Source organism: Peromyscus maniculatus, chromosome 5 (assembly GCF_049852395.1).
Source record: "Peromyscus maniculatus bairdii isolate BWxNUB_F1_BW_parent chromosome 5, HU_Pman_BW_mat_3.1, whole genome shotgun sequence".
Lineage (NCBI taxonomy): Eukaryota > Metazoa > Chordata > Mammalia > Rodentia > Cricetidae > Peromyscus > Peromyscus maniculatus.
This window is the reverse complement of record NC_134856.1, coordinates 74,009,221-74,023,234: the sequence shown is the minus strand read 5'-3', so window position 1 is coordinate 74,023,234 and position 14,014 is coordinate 74,009,221. Positions and strand designations below refer to the sequence as shown.

Genomic DNA, 14,014 nt, shown 5'->3' with positions numbered 1-14,014 from the left:
AGCTCAGACAGGCAGAGAAAGCTGCAGAACCACCTTCCTCATCAGAAAGAGGGCTTTCTCCTCTGTCCTCTGAAACAAAGTTCCTCCAACAGGACGTCCCTCCCTTCTATTTCCTGTGCCTCTCTTTCTCTGACCTCCCCGGTTCCCCCCTCATACTCTATGGTTACTTCAAGTCAACTGGTTACTTGCTCAGCCTCTTGATCTATGGTGGATTTTATTTATTTTTTTTAAAGATTTATTTATTGTGTATACAGAAGAGGGATGCTAGATCTCATTACAGATGGTTGTGAGCCACCATGTGGGTGCTGGAAACTGAACTCAGGACCTCTGGAAGAGAAGTTGGTGCTCTTAACCTCTGAGCCATCTCTCCAGACCCGGTGGATTTTATTTAAATAATGCAATCTTGGGCTTCACAGTGTGATCAAATATCCTGCAACACTGTCTCAACTCCCCCTCCCCCCCACACACACCGCCAAAAAAAACCCTGTACTTCCATTGAGTCACTTTCCCTTGTCTGTCTGTCTTTCTGGATAATCCCACATTTCCCCCAAAGCATGGCATGTCAGTCAGACTTCTTCAGTGCCATGGCAAATTCCTGACGCAAGCTGTTGGAATTTCTAGCCACTCCCCCATAACTGCGCACGCTTAGTCACGGGAGGACAGGGCTTATGGTTTTATGCAGTGCTGAAGACTAAACACAGGGCTTTGTACATGCTAGGCAAGCATTCTACCAGCTGAACTCATATCCAACTCTCGGTTTCTCTTTCCCTGCAGTATCATGTAACTCAGATGGGCTTCAAACTCACTGTGTAGCTGAGGATGACTTTGAACTTCTGATCCTCCTATCTCTGCTCCAAAGTGCTGGGATCACACGTGGTACTGCCATGCCCTCGCTGCATGCACCGAGTGGTCACGTAATTTGTGTTCAGCATGATCACGTAATCTATGCACACGCAGAGCATAGCTACATAAGCCCATATGTGCATGTGCGGGGGTGGGGAGGTGGAATCCATAAAAAGCAGGTCACAGTCCCATCCCTCTCTCTCCCTGCATGACCATTTCTCACAGGCCTAAGCACTCCCTTCTGTTCCTTCCCCTAATAAACTCTTACAGTGGGTTTTGTTGTGCCTCGTGGCTTTTCTCAAACGCTAAACAGCGCTTGAGAAAATAACACAGCGCTGCATAATAACTAACACAAGCATCTTAAGGAAGGAATGATTTCTTTTTCTCATGGTCTCAGAGGTTCTTCCTATCCAGGACATTCGGCTGCACACACTTGGGCAGCACGTCAGGAGGCGGTAGAGTGCCAGAGGAGATTTTCACCTATGGGAAACAGGAAGTTTAAGAAGGGAATACAGGGAAGAGCCAAGGCAAGTTCTAAGTCCAAAGATGCTCCTCAGCAATCTACTTCCTCCACCTACTCCCCGTCTTCTAAAATTTCCCTGAAACAGCACTACTTGCTTGGAACTAAGCCCACAGCTATATCTTTTGGGGGTATACTTCATATTCAAACTATACCATGTGAATATATGACAAATATTCATGAACAAATGAACAAACAAAAACAAAGAGGTGGGTTGGGAATTTAGCTCAGTGGTAGAGCGCTTGCCTAGCAAGCACAAAGCCCTGGGTTTGATTTTCAGCTCAAAAAAAACAAAACCAGAGAGCTTGAGCAGGGAGAGCATGGTAGTACCACGTGTGATCCCAGCACTTTGGAGCAGAGATAGGAGGATCAGAAGTTCAAAGTCATCCTCAGCTACACAGTGAGTTTGAAGCCCATCTGAGTTACATGATATTGTAGGGAAAGAGAGAAACCGAGAGTTGGATATGAGTTCAGCTGGTAGAATGCTTGCCTAGCATGTACAAAGCCCTGTGTTTAGTCTCCAGCACTGCATAAAACCAAACAAAGTAGCACTTAGAAGGTGCAGGCAAGAGGACCAGACGTTCTAGATCATCCTTAGCTACATATCAAGCTCAAGGCCAACCTGGACTACACAAAATCCCTGTCTCAGAGGCAAGAATGAAAGGGGGACAGTATTTCAGGGTTAGTGGAGGTTATCCAAAGACTTCTTGAGGCAAGGTTATCAAAAGATGCACACCTCTAATCTCAGCACTCAGGAGGCAGAGGTAGGATCACAGGTTCAAAGCCAGCCTGTGCTACTACAGCAAGTTTGTGCTGCAAAACAAAACCAAAACAGCTTCATGAAGGAGAGAGAGCATTGAATGGAAGAATCTAACTGAGCAGAATGGGAACCTTCCAGGAAGAAAAGCAGTGTGAGTGAACCAGGCGAAGAGGTCAGCTAGCTGAGAGCAGAGGATGTGGATTACAGGTTAGTCCAGATGTACCCACTATGAAAAAGCATGGAGACCGAGGTAAACTTCATACCAGGAAGATATCATTGGGTCATTTATGGAAAAGCATGGGGATTAAGGTAGATTTCACACCAAGAAGACATTGTTAGAACATTGCGCAAAGGATGACTGGATTTCTCATCAGTTTCCTCTCTCTCTGGTGAACACTTAGACAGAAATCACCACATGCCAACTACCTGCTACAAGTTTCCACCTACACTGTTGCTATTGGAACTGGATTGAGAGAAACCTAACTACAGCCAAGCTGGAGAAAAAAAAATATATTTTACCTCCTCCACATCTATTTCCTGTCTCATAGTGTGTGGCTACCAAAATACTAAATAATGGCTTCAAGGCCTCCAGAACCAAATCCCTGCATGGATATCCTCTCTGCCAGAAGACTCTGGGCAAAAAAAGGAGGTTTGAGAGCCAAGGTGTGCTATATCTCCACAGACATAAATTCCACAAGTAAATTCTACAGGAATTCTGTCCTTTGCTTCATTATAATGGCACCATTAACCTGAAATTATTGGTAGTTCCCATCATGCATCTCATGCCAGGACACATCCAAAAGCCTTACACACAGACAGAAAAGGGAGTGAGCCCTATTCCAGAAAATCCAACCCATTCCTGGAATTCCCCACCTCCCCAAACTCATAAATAATCCATTCAGAGGAGCTACCCACGACTGCAGACAATGGAACTCACCGGGAGAAGCCTACACCACCCCATAAGTGTGTGCCTTTCTCTCTGTAAGGAAACATCCCCCCACTTCCTTACTTTGTTACCCCTGAATTCTTTCTCCGACAGTGACAAGAACCTGGAAACATTAACTAGAGCTCACAGTGGGCTCCATCTCTGGGGACTCTCCAACTTTCAGCTCCAGCAACAAGACCCCCAATTAAGAAAGCCTCGCCTGTACCCCAAGACAGAAATGAATATGCAGAGACACAAAGTCAAACCTAAACAAGTAATGCCCTGGTTTCTCAGCATTTAAGCATTCTGCGGACACTGGGTGTCATGAGCATGACAGACTTTCACAGGGAACTAGGGTCCTGGGAACTGGATGGCCATCAAAGCCACCCCCAGACGATGGCTTTTGAGCTCTTTTCTTGTGAGTTTGAAGAATGAAATTCACCGGGCCACAGCAGGTGAGTTTTAAAGAGAAATTTACTATGGATTCACAGATGGAAACTTTTTAGTAATAATTCTATTTATTTATTTATTTATTTATTATTTTTATTTTATGGGCATTGCCATTTTGCCTGTATGTGGTGATATTTTGTTGTACTCTAATAAAACTTGCCTGAAGATCAGAGGCTAGAGCCAGCCATAGAGTTAGCTACAAAGGTCAGGCAGTGGTGGCACACACCTTTAATCCTAGCTGATGGTAATACGGCGCTGGTTACTGGTGGAAAAGTCAGAGGCCACGGCAGAACCCAGTGGTACCTTTTTAGAGCTTTATTAGGAGGGAAAACGCATGGGGAGGGGCGGGATAGGAAAGGAGCCAGGTCTGGCAGGGGAAGGAGCAGAGAGAAGGCACCAGGTGGGGGCAGGGGAGCTGTTCCGTGTCCGACTTTTTAAAGCAGGGATTGCATGACCACACGGTGCCCGCTGATGATGTAAGACGCAAGACACCAGGCCCTGAGCTGCACATGTATAGAATCCTAGCACTAGCACTCGGGAGGCAGAGATCTGTCTGGATCTCTGAGTTCAAAGCCACCCTGAACTACACAAGATTAATCCAGTTTAAAAGAGAAACAGCCAGGCAGTGATGGCACACACATTTAATTCTAGCACATGAGGCCACACACCTTTAATCCTAGTACTTGAGAGTCACATGCCTTTAATCCCAGCACTAGGAAGATTGAGACAGGAAGTGATACAGCTGGGCAGAGAAAGGAATATAAGGCGGGAGGAGACAGGAATTAGGCCTTTTTGGCTAAAGATTCAGAGGCATTCAGTCTGAGGATTCATGGAGATCGGCTGAATTGGTGAGGTGAGAAGCGGCTGATCTTTCAGCATTTACTCCAATATCTGGCTCCGGGTTTTTATTAAAAGACCATTTAGGATTCATGCAACACCTGTATGTATGTCTGTGTGACAGCGTTGGATCCCCTGAACTGGGGTTACAGACAGTTGTGAGCTGCCGTGCAGATGCTAGGAGTTGAACCCAGGTCCTCTGCAAGAACAGCCAGTGCTCTTAGCTGCCGAGCCATCTCTGCAGCCCAGGTAGAAACTTAAAGGGGTGGGGGTGGGGGATACACCTGTATAGTAGGAGGGGTCTTGGAAAATAGAATACACCATTGAGCTTCTATACCTTGGAGTTTCTTAGGCTTTACTGAATGGGGGAGTCCAGGGTTGAGCTGGTCAGTCCAGTTTCCACTTTAGGAGATGAGATGCCTTATAGTTTCAGTCTTCAATGTGGTCTCCAGGAAAGGGGCATTCCTTCAGGGGAAAAGAGATAAGAAAAAGCAAGACACACACATCCTGCCCCCTGCCTCCCACCTTTCTGCTATCTCCAGTTTCTGGTCGTGGCAGAACCAGAGACATTTTGGTTTAAACATCTTTGGCATCTCTAGCCTCTGGCAAGGAGGATGTTCCTCCTACTCTTCCACACCACTGTTTACTCTCCATCAAAGTATAAATTTCCTAAGTATAAAGAGACACGGTGTTCTCTCGTGGTGTCATAAGCGCCCCTATGTCATGTAATACTTACGCTAAATTTCAATACTTTCGTTATACAGGTCTCAGCTGTGAACCTTGCGATGGGTTAGAAACAGATATTAGTTTGTTTTTTCCCCCCTTCATGAAAGGTAAAAAGAAAATTGCTTTTCTTCCCCTACAAGCGTGAGCCAGAGGCTCAGAATAATCGAGGTAGCTGTCCATCAAGGCATTGGCAATATATGATGGAGACTATGGCCCTCCCTAGGATTTGTAGTTCAGTTGGGAATTACAGTTGTTGGTTCAAAGATTTGGGGACAGAGGGTAGGAAGGTTTCATGCCTGGGTACCACAAGAGGCCCCTTGAGTGAACTGATTTAGAACATGGGTAGGGAGCTGAGCCCACAGCTCCGAGCCTAGCAGTGGACATAAGGAGAAGCACATAGTGAGTACAGCCAAAAGCAATTAATATTTTGGTCTGATAGCAATCACCAAAAATTAATAAATCTCATTTTGTTTGAAGTTCAAAGAGAGAGGAAGGGGAAAGTTTGAGGTCTGTGAAATCACACTTAGACAGAGGAAAAGAGGAGGGGGGAAAATGCCCCAAAAAGTTCACAGAAAAAGCTTCAACTAAAAATGGCTCTATGCAGGATCTGGGCGTGGGAGGGGATTAGGGAAACATTTTTTTATCATTAATATGGTGAAGGGAAGAGAGTGCATGGAATCAATTGGTAAAATAATAAATGCCATGAGGAGAAGACAGGTTGAAAAGAAGGCGGGGGTATTCCTTAGAAGATCCAATACTCTTCGCTTGCACTAATACATAAATTTCTTTTCAGTGGAAGTAAAAGAAGAGCAGGGATTGGCTGCAGCTTACAGGGTGATTTATAGACCACAGGGGCAGAAAAGAGCCAGGTCTCAGAACCCAGCAGAGAGTAACTGTACAGAAGGAAGGCCATGCTTCCTCTGAGCTCTGTCACACTTCCTCACCAATAATGGACATGATTAATATCCTTCATTTCTGTCACAGGGGTAGGAGAAGCAGTAGTATCTCATTCTAATGTGCGGTTCTTTGGTTATTAAGGAAGTCGAATGTGTTTTCATGTTTATCAATATTCCCATTCAGCCTGCTCTGAAGAATGAAATGAAAGATGGTAGGGGTGGGGGATGGGAAACAAATAAAGGCTGTTGACTTACTCTATTTTTGGCAAGAAAGAAGAAAAAGAAAAAATTGAAGAGTGGTTTATTGAACACATTTCAAATAAATTCTGAAGTTCATCAGCTTTCTATTAAGGAAGAGCAATGTGTACATGGCCAAGACTATTTCTGATGATGAAATTGCAACCAAGCAAATAAGCACTTGATGGCTAGATGTGAGAAAGATCTATCATTTACCCAAACCCAACAGAGGGAAGGGAGTGGGGGAGGGACCCCTAAAAGAAATGTCCTAAGCAAGGCCATCTTGACTCTTTTTGTTTGGCTGTTACGGGATTTTATTTCCTGCAGGGGAAGAATATGTTTATTTAGCTCTAATCAGAAAGTATCTCCCACAGTCGATGTTTGAGACAGGGTCTCATCTTGTTCCCCAGACTCAAAAGAGCTTTCTGCATCAGTCTCCTAAACAGTTAGGACTGCATATTTGTGCAATCATGCCTGGCCTTCCCAGGTTTTAATCCCAAAAAGCTAAAAAAAAAAAAAAAAAAAAAAAAAAACAGTGTCCAAGACTTATAAGTAAAGGAGGCTGTGAAGGCTAAACACCCCCACTCCCAAACTTGGAAGCCACATGTAGCAAGGACCTCATGCTACTTCATGTCACATGGATGAGACAACCAAGAAGACCATATTCAAGAGGCAAACAAAGAAGAGGTCAGACATGTGGAGGAGCCTGTCTTCATCAAAGCTCCCTTTTTCTGGTCTTGGTTTGGTTTGGTTTGGTTTCGTACTAAACAGTCAAGTTCCCCAATACTGCACAGGCTGACCTCCAATTCCTGGGCTCAAGTGACTCTCCCGCCTCAGCCTCCCTAGTAGTTGGGACTGTGGTACACATCCCCATATACTGACTTCACAATTCGCTCTTGATATATCGCAGCCATTCATGAGCAAGCTAACCCAGACCCACAATACAATCTTTAATTTCTTCTCAGAGTAAGTGCCCCCATGTTATAAGCCTTTCCCATTTCTTAAAGATTCTACCCCTTTCAATACTGCATTAGAAACCTGTGAGGATCCCTACAAATGCTATGGCTGGCAGAGAGATGATCTGTGAGAACCAAGAAGAAAATTCAGTTAAGCACAACTTAGTTGGCCAGTGTTGGTTCAGACTTTTAGAGTCTGACCCCAAGCAGTTTATTGTAAGCATATTTAAGCGTAGTACAATTTGGAATAAAGTTTCCCAGTGTAATACTATCCCATGTGCACAAGGTGGTATAATTACATTGAAACTCAAAGTACAAGTCACTTCTTCCATGAAGATGGGTTCTAAAGATAGGCTACATGAATTATCTTAAGGACCTAGGGGAGGATCTGGTGTGGTCTTGGTTATACAGACAGCATAGAAGTCATTTAAATGCTGGGTGGTGGTGGCATAGGCCGTTAATCCCAGCTCTTGGGATACAGAGGCAGGTGGATCTCTGTGAGTCTGAGGCCAGACTGGTCTACAGAGTGAATTCTAGGACAGCCAAAGCTACACAAAGAAACCCTGTCTTAAAAAAAAAAGGAGGAGGGGGAGGAGGAGGAGGACAAGGAGAAGGAGGAGGATGAGAGAGGAGGAGGAGGATTGAGGAGAAGGAGAAGAAGACATTCAAACTATTAGCCACCCCCTGCCCTGGTGGTGAGAGCTTGGGGGAGCCCCTGACTGTACGGATAGCGCAAAGGTTACCTAGACTATTAGCACCTCCAGCCCTGCTTGTGGGAACTTGATATGGCCTGGCCCCACAGACAGTGTAAATCACTGGGTTATTAACCACTGCTATCCTCAGACTTCTGCATGGAAAAACAGGCTAACCAAACTTCCAACACACAAATCTTTGGGGCACAAATCATAGCCTAATCACACCAGAACTCTCCAAGGTTCCCAGCACCTAGAAGGAAGAGTGTAATTCCAACTGGGCCAAAGGACCTATGTTGACTGAGTAGTCAAGCACCGTTAGTATTTCCAAATACCCTGACACAGGCCTGAGCATTTCATCTCCTGCTGAGGGGTCTGTAGTCTACAAACACTTCATCTGACTTCTCCATGTCCTAAAGCCTTCCTTTTTTTAAATCAGCTTCAGCCTCTAAACCCTCCTCTCCAGAAATACAAACCAAGTAATTGTCATTTTGGTGACTAATCTTGGCTGTGAACTTGGCCCACCTGGAAAGAAGGTATCTCAATTAAGGAACTGCCTCCATCAGATTGACCTATGGGCATGTCATGGGGCATTTTCTTGATTGTTGGTTAATGGAGGAGGGCCTAGCCCACCGTGGGTGGTACCATCCCTAGACAGAAAGTCCTGGGTTACATAAGGAAGCTATCTAAGCAGAAGCAGGAAGCAAGCCAGTAAGCAATGGTTCCCCCATGGTTTCTGCTTCTGTTCCTACCTCCAAGTTCCCGCTTGACTTCCCGCCTTGGCTTCCCTCGATGACTGATGATCAGCTGTAACCTGTAAGATGTAATAAACCCTTTCTGCCCGAAGTTGCTTTTGGTCACTGCTTTATCACAGTAGCAGAGAAGCAAATCAGAACAGTCACAAGAAACTTCTTCCACCTAGTCATCATGAAGGACTTATTAGGACCCTCCCAGACATGTGACAAGTCTCATCGACATTGAAAAAGATTTAGAAGAAAAAATCATTTCCTGACCAGAGATAAAAGAAACAGCATTATCCCATTCTACGTTCACGCCAATCATAGAGCACTAAAGAAAACCCAATGGAATCCCTATGCCTCCTGCTCTGGGTCTGGGGGGCTGTGCAGTTACCCCATTACAAGTCCATTTCTGATTTAGAAGATCCTGGATATATAAGCTCAAAAGCAAAACTCGACTTCAACATGCAGTGAACACGCTCCTTCCTATGTACTCTCAGCCCAGGGATGCTTCCGTCACCTGTATAACATTTAAAGGGAAATGCCTGTTAAAGAGGAGATAGACACAAGAAAACTATTCTTCACATCTAAACATCTTCCTGTTCTAAAAACTTGAAACAGGTGGAGATTCATGTGGCCGGAAAGATTTGAATCTATTCTCTCTTCAGAGCAGCCCAGCTCACGCCAGCACTGTTTGCTAAAGGATGCCCATACTTCTACAGTGCCTATCAGAACATCCAGGGTTTCCTGGAACCAGCTTTTCAAAGTGTTCCTCAGAGATAAAGGGAAAGATGGGACTTTTCCCCCCAGGCCAGGTCATTTGCTTCCTCCACTGTGCATCCTTTCTCACTCTGACCACACCTTGGCACTGATTGTACACCCTCAGTACTGGACTCTCTGAGGTAGCAGCCAGGTCTCTCTCTCTGACCTTCTCTCCCCCTTGTGTTGGCTACTTTCATGTCACTGTGACAGAAACAATCAAAGTAAGAAACATATACTTTGCTCGGGGTTCCAGTAGATCACAGTGGAGAAGGCAGGGCAGAATGCCCCTGTCTGGGGTGGTGAACATGGCGAGCATGAGATGCTAGCTGGTCACAAAGTGGCAGCCCAGGAAGCAAGGAGAGCAGGCAAAGGAGTCACGTGGTACAATCTTCAAAGGTCTGCCCCTAATGGCCCACTTCCTGCAGCCAAGCCCACTTCCTGAAGGCTCTGTGGCCTTTAAAATAAAACCACAAGCCAGGCACAAAGCACTCAAAATGTGAGCCTGTGGGAACATCCAGATTCAAACTATAACACGCCTGTTTCTCCAGCACTCTTGCTCTTTCTTTCCTAAAGCGACAGGAAAGCGTGTTTTGCTTTTCTGTTTAACTAAGGGGAGTTCCCTACCCAAAAGAAATGCAATTATTTTGAAATCTCATTAATCAGTAAGCATGAACCCCCAGAGAAGACTGATGCCAAACACCCCCCCTACACTCCAGGGAGGGTTTGTCCCATGCCCTTGTCTGTTCTTTCAGCCGTTCACCAGCCCAAAAGATCATTTTCTATCCCTCCAAAATTGTCTTTAGCTCCCCATTTCCCTCTCCTCTCTGAAGAGAATGTTTAAACCTCAACCATATGGCCTTTCCTTAAACTATATTTTACATGGCTCCCATGCCCATGTGCACATTAAATAAACTCAGATGCCTTTTTCTCCTGGTAGTCTATTGTCAATTTATTTCAGCAGAATTGAACCTCCAAACCGTGGTGAATATTTCCTGCACCTTTGAATTCCTTAAAGAAAAGGGCAATGTCTTAGTGGATGTTTCCTCCTCACTTCCAGGGCACCTCCCGCCTTCGGGGACTGCTCTCTGAGTGACAGATAAAACAATCGAGTACATGAGTGAACATGTCAGGAAGTGAAACATTTTCTTCTACCCTCATACCTCTGTTTTAGGGGACCTATAAATTAAAGTATCAAAAGATTAACAAAGGGAAAAATAGATCAGTTATGGACACGTTATATACATGGGAGTTCATAAATAAATATGGCTAAGGGACAGAATTAATGGGATATATGCTGTCTTAGGTAAGGTTTCTATTGCTGTGAAGAGACACCATGACCACAGCAACTCTTATAAAGGAAAACATTTAATTGAGATGGCCACCCACAGTTTCAGAGGTTTAGTCCTTTATCATCATGACAGGGAGCATGGCAGCATGCAAGTAGATGTGGTGCTGGAGGAGTAGCTAAGAGTCCTACATCTTGCAGGCAACAGGAAATGGACTGAGATGCTGAGCAGTATCCTGAGCATAGGAAACCTCAAAGCCCACCCCACAGCGACACACTTCCTCCAACAAGGCCATACCGACTCTGACAAAGCCACACCTCCTAATAGTGTCACTCCTGTGAGATTATGGCAGCCAAATACTCTCAAACTACCACATATGCCATCTTAATAGGAACAGATAGACTTTTAAGAAAGAAAGAAAGAAAGAAAGAAAGAAAGAAAGAAAGAAAGAAAGAAAGAAAGGAGGGAGGGAGGGAGGGAGGGAGGGAGGGAGGGAGGGAGGGAGGGAGGGAGGGAGGGAAGGAAGGAAGGAAGGAAGGAAGGAAGGAAGGAAGGAAGGAAGGAAGGAAGAAAGGAAGAAACCCGTACAGCCGAAGTTGCATCTAGACCTCTCCTTTTGTGGCCATTGCTGGATTGGCAGCCACCAAAATGAAGTTCAATCCCCTTGTGACTTCTGACTGATGCGAAGGGAATTTCAGTGCACCTTCTCACATTTGGAGGGACATCATGTCTTCCCTTCTTTCCAAAGAGCTGAGACAGAAGTGTAATATTCAGTCTATGCTCATTCTAAAGGACAATGATGTTCAGACTGACAAGGATACTACAAAACCAGCAGATTGATAAAGTGGTCCAGATGAACAAGAAGAAATATGTCATCTACATTGAATGACTGCAGCAAGAAAAGGCTAATGGTACAACTGTCCATGTGAGCATTCATCCCAGCAAGATGGTGATCACCAGGCTAAAGCTGGACAAAGACAGCAAAAAAAAAAAAAAAATCCTGGAAGGGAAAGCCAAGTCTCGACAAGAGGGAAAAGAGAAGGGCAAACACTAGGGAGAAACGATTGAGAAGACGCAGGAGTGGAGGCATCTTATGCACAACTTTCATTGAAGACTGCTTAAGTTAGAAAGGAGGAGGAGGGAGAAAGGAAGGAAGGAAGGAAGGGAGGGAGGGAGGGAGGGAGGGAGGGAGGGAGGGAGGGAGGGAGGGAGGAAGGAAGGAAGGAAGGAAGGAAGGAAGGAAGGAAGGAAGGAAGGAAGGAAGGAAGGAAGGAAAGAGAAAGAAATCTAGCTGGGGAGATATGGTCACTGTCATAGTTCATTCAGATTATCAGAACAAAAACATAATTAATAACAAAAATACATTTCCCATAGTTCTGGAGGCTAGGAGACACAGGCAGATCAAGGGCCTACTTTTGGGTTATAAATAATTATCTCTTCACATGGTGGAGAAGCAAGGACTCTCACTAGGCCCTCGTTACTAAAACACCAGTCCCATCTGTGGGGGTCCCACTCTCTTGACCTAATTACCTTCCAAAGGACCCACCTCAAAACAACTTCACATCAGGGAATAGGTTGCTATCTCAAAGAAAGGAGGAAAGGGGGAAAGAGAAGTGAGAGAGAAAGAGACAGAGAGAGAGAGAGAGACAGAGACAGAGAGAGACAGAGAGACAGAGAGAGAGAGAGAGAGACAGAGAGAGAGACAGAAAGAGAGAGAGAAGGAATTCCAAAGGAGGTTCATTGCAAACATTACAGAATCTTGATTTTATTGTACCAGAGTGGAAAATTATCTTTTTCTCTCCCATCCTAGGCCCATGGCTGACACCTCAATAACAAAAGACAGATTACAAGAGAAAACCACACAGATTTATTTATTACATAATTTTACATGCGTGGCTTAGGAGGAAAAGATCCAAAGAAACTATAAACCAAGTGGTTTTGTTTCTTTCTGTTTGGGGATTGACCCTGGGTCTTGCACATCCAGCCAAGTGCCCCACTCCTGAACTACATCTCTGATCCTGAAGAATTTTTATAGCAGGTTTGATGAAAAGTGGGGAGAAACATGATAGAGCTGGAGTGTATACTTCAACAGTAATAAATTGGGAACTCAGAAAAGCCTGTGCCTACAGGGTCTTCTCCATGTCGCTGTGTCTTCAGAGATGGGACTGCTCTCCCTGCAGACGCAGGGAAGGCATCTCTCACACATGCATCTTGTGACCTAGTTCAAGTGAGAAGAGCAGGGGGGGATGGTCAGAGAGACCTTGCTGCCTCTTCCATTCTCTCAGATTCCTTGAGCTTAAAATATCTAGTCTGGGGCTGGAAAGGTGACTCAGCGGTCAGGAGTACATACTGCTCTTCCAGAGGACCCAACTTGGGTTCCTAGCATCCACATCCGATGGCTCGCAAAAGCCTATGACGCCAGCAACGGGAGAGCTGATATCCTATTTTGACCTCCACAGTACACAGGCACACATGTACATGTACAAAAATTATATACAAACCAAAAGAAATATTCAGTTTGTCAAAGTGCCACACTTTAGGGTGATATGCCCTGTTTTTTTATATATGGGTATCATTACCTGTAAGGACATCGTTATGGCTTGGATAGAAAATGCCCCCCCCCAAACACACGTGTTGAAGGTTGACCCCTGATGCAACAGTGTTCAGAGGCAGGGCTTCTCACAGATGATTGGGTCTTGAAGACCTCACTGATAGATGCACAGCCTAACGGGCTTTTTTGCAGGTGTAGGAGGCTTTACCATGACACCTAGTTAGAGAAAGTAGGTCAATGGAGACCTGCTTTGTTCCCAGTCTCTTCCTCTCTAGCTCTTCTCTTTTTGCTTTCTGCCCAACACGAGGAAAGTTTCTTCTGCTATGCCCTTCCACCTAGGCGTCTTGCCTCAATAGGCCCAGAGACAGCTGAAGACAGACAGACAGCCACTGACTAAAAGCCCTGCAACTGTAAGCCAAATAAGCTTTTCCCCCTGTGAGTTGAAGCTTCTTGGGGATTTTGTCACAGCAATGGAAACCTGACTAATTAAGCCTCCAAAATCTGTTTTTGGTTTTTTTTTTTTTTTTAGCTGAGGATCGAACCCAGGGCCTTGTGCTTGCTAGGCAAGCACTCTACCACTGAGCTAAATCCCCAACCCCGAGCCTCCAAAATCTTAACCTGCTCCGTGACTACATATATTAGGAAATACAGTCTGCGTGCTTCAAGAAAGGTAAACAAAATCTATTGCAGAGGAGCATAAAGGAGAGAAACCAGCTTCAGCAGCAGCATAGGAAAACGCTCTCATGATTCCCTCGCGGCACTTTGGTTATTTACGTGCACACATGTGATTAAAGGTTTGAGCTGAGGCCTTGTGTAATTAGCTCTCTGTGCACGTG

At 45.0% G+C, this 14,014-nt stretch overlaps 1 pseudogene; it reads left to right on the top strand.

Annotated features, from left to right (window-relative positions):
- The first annotated feature begins 11,275 nt into the window (after positions 1-11,275).
- On the top strand, positions 11,276-11,738 carry LOC143273520 (large ribosomal subunit protein uL24 pseudogene; annotated as a pseudogene).
- The last annotated feature ends 2,276 nt before the right edge of the window (positions 11,739-14,014 follow it).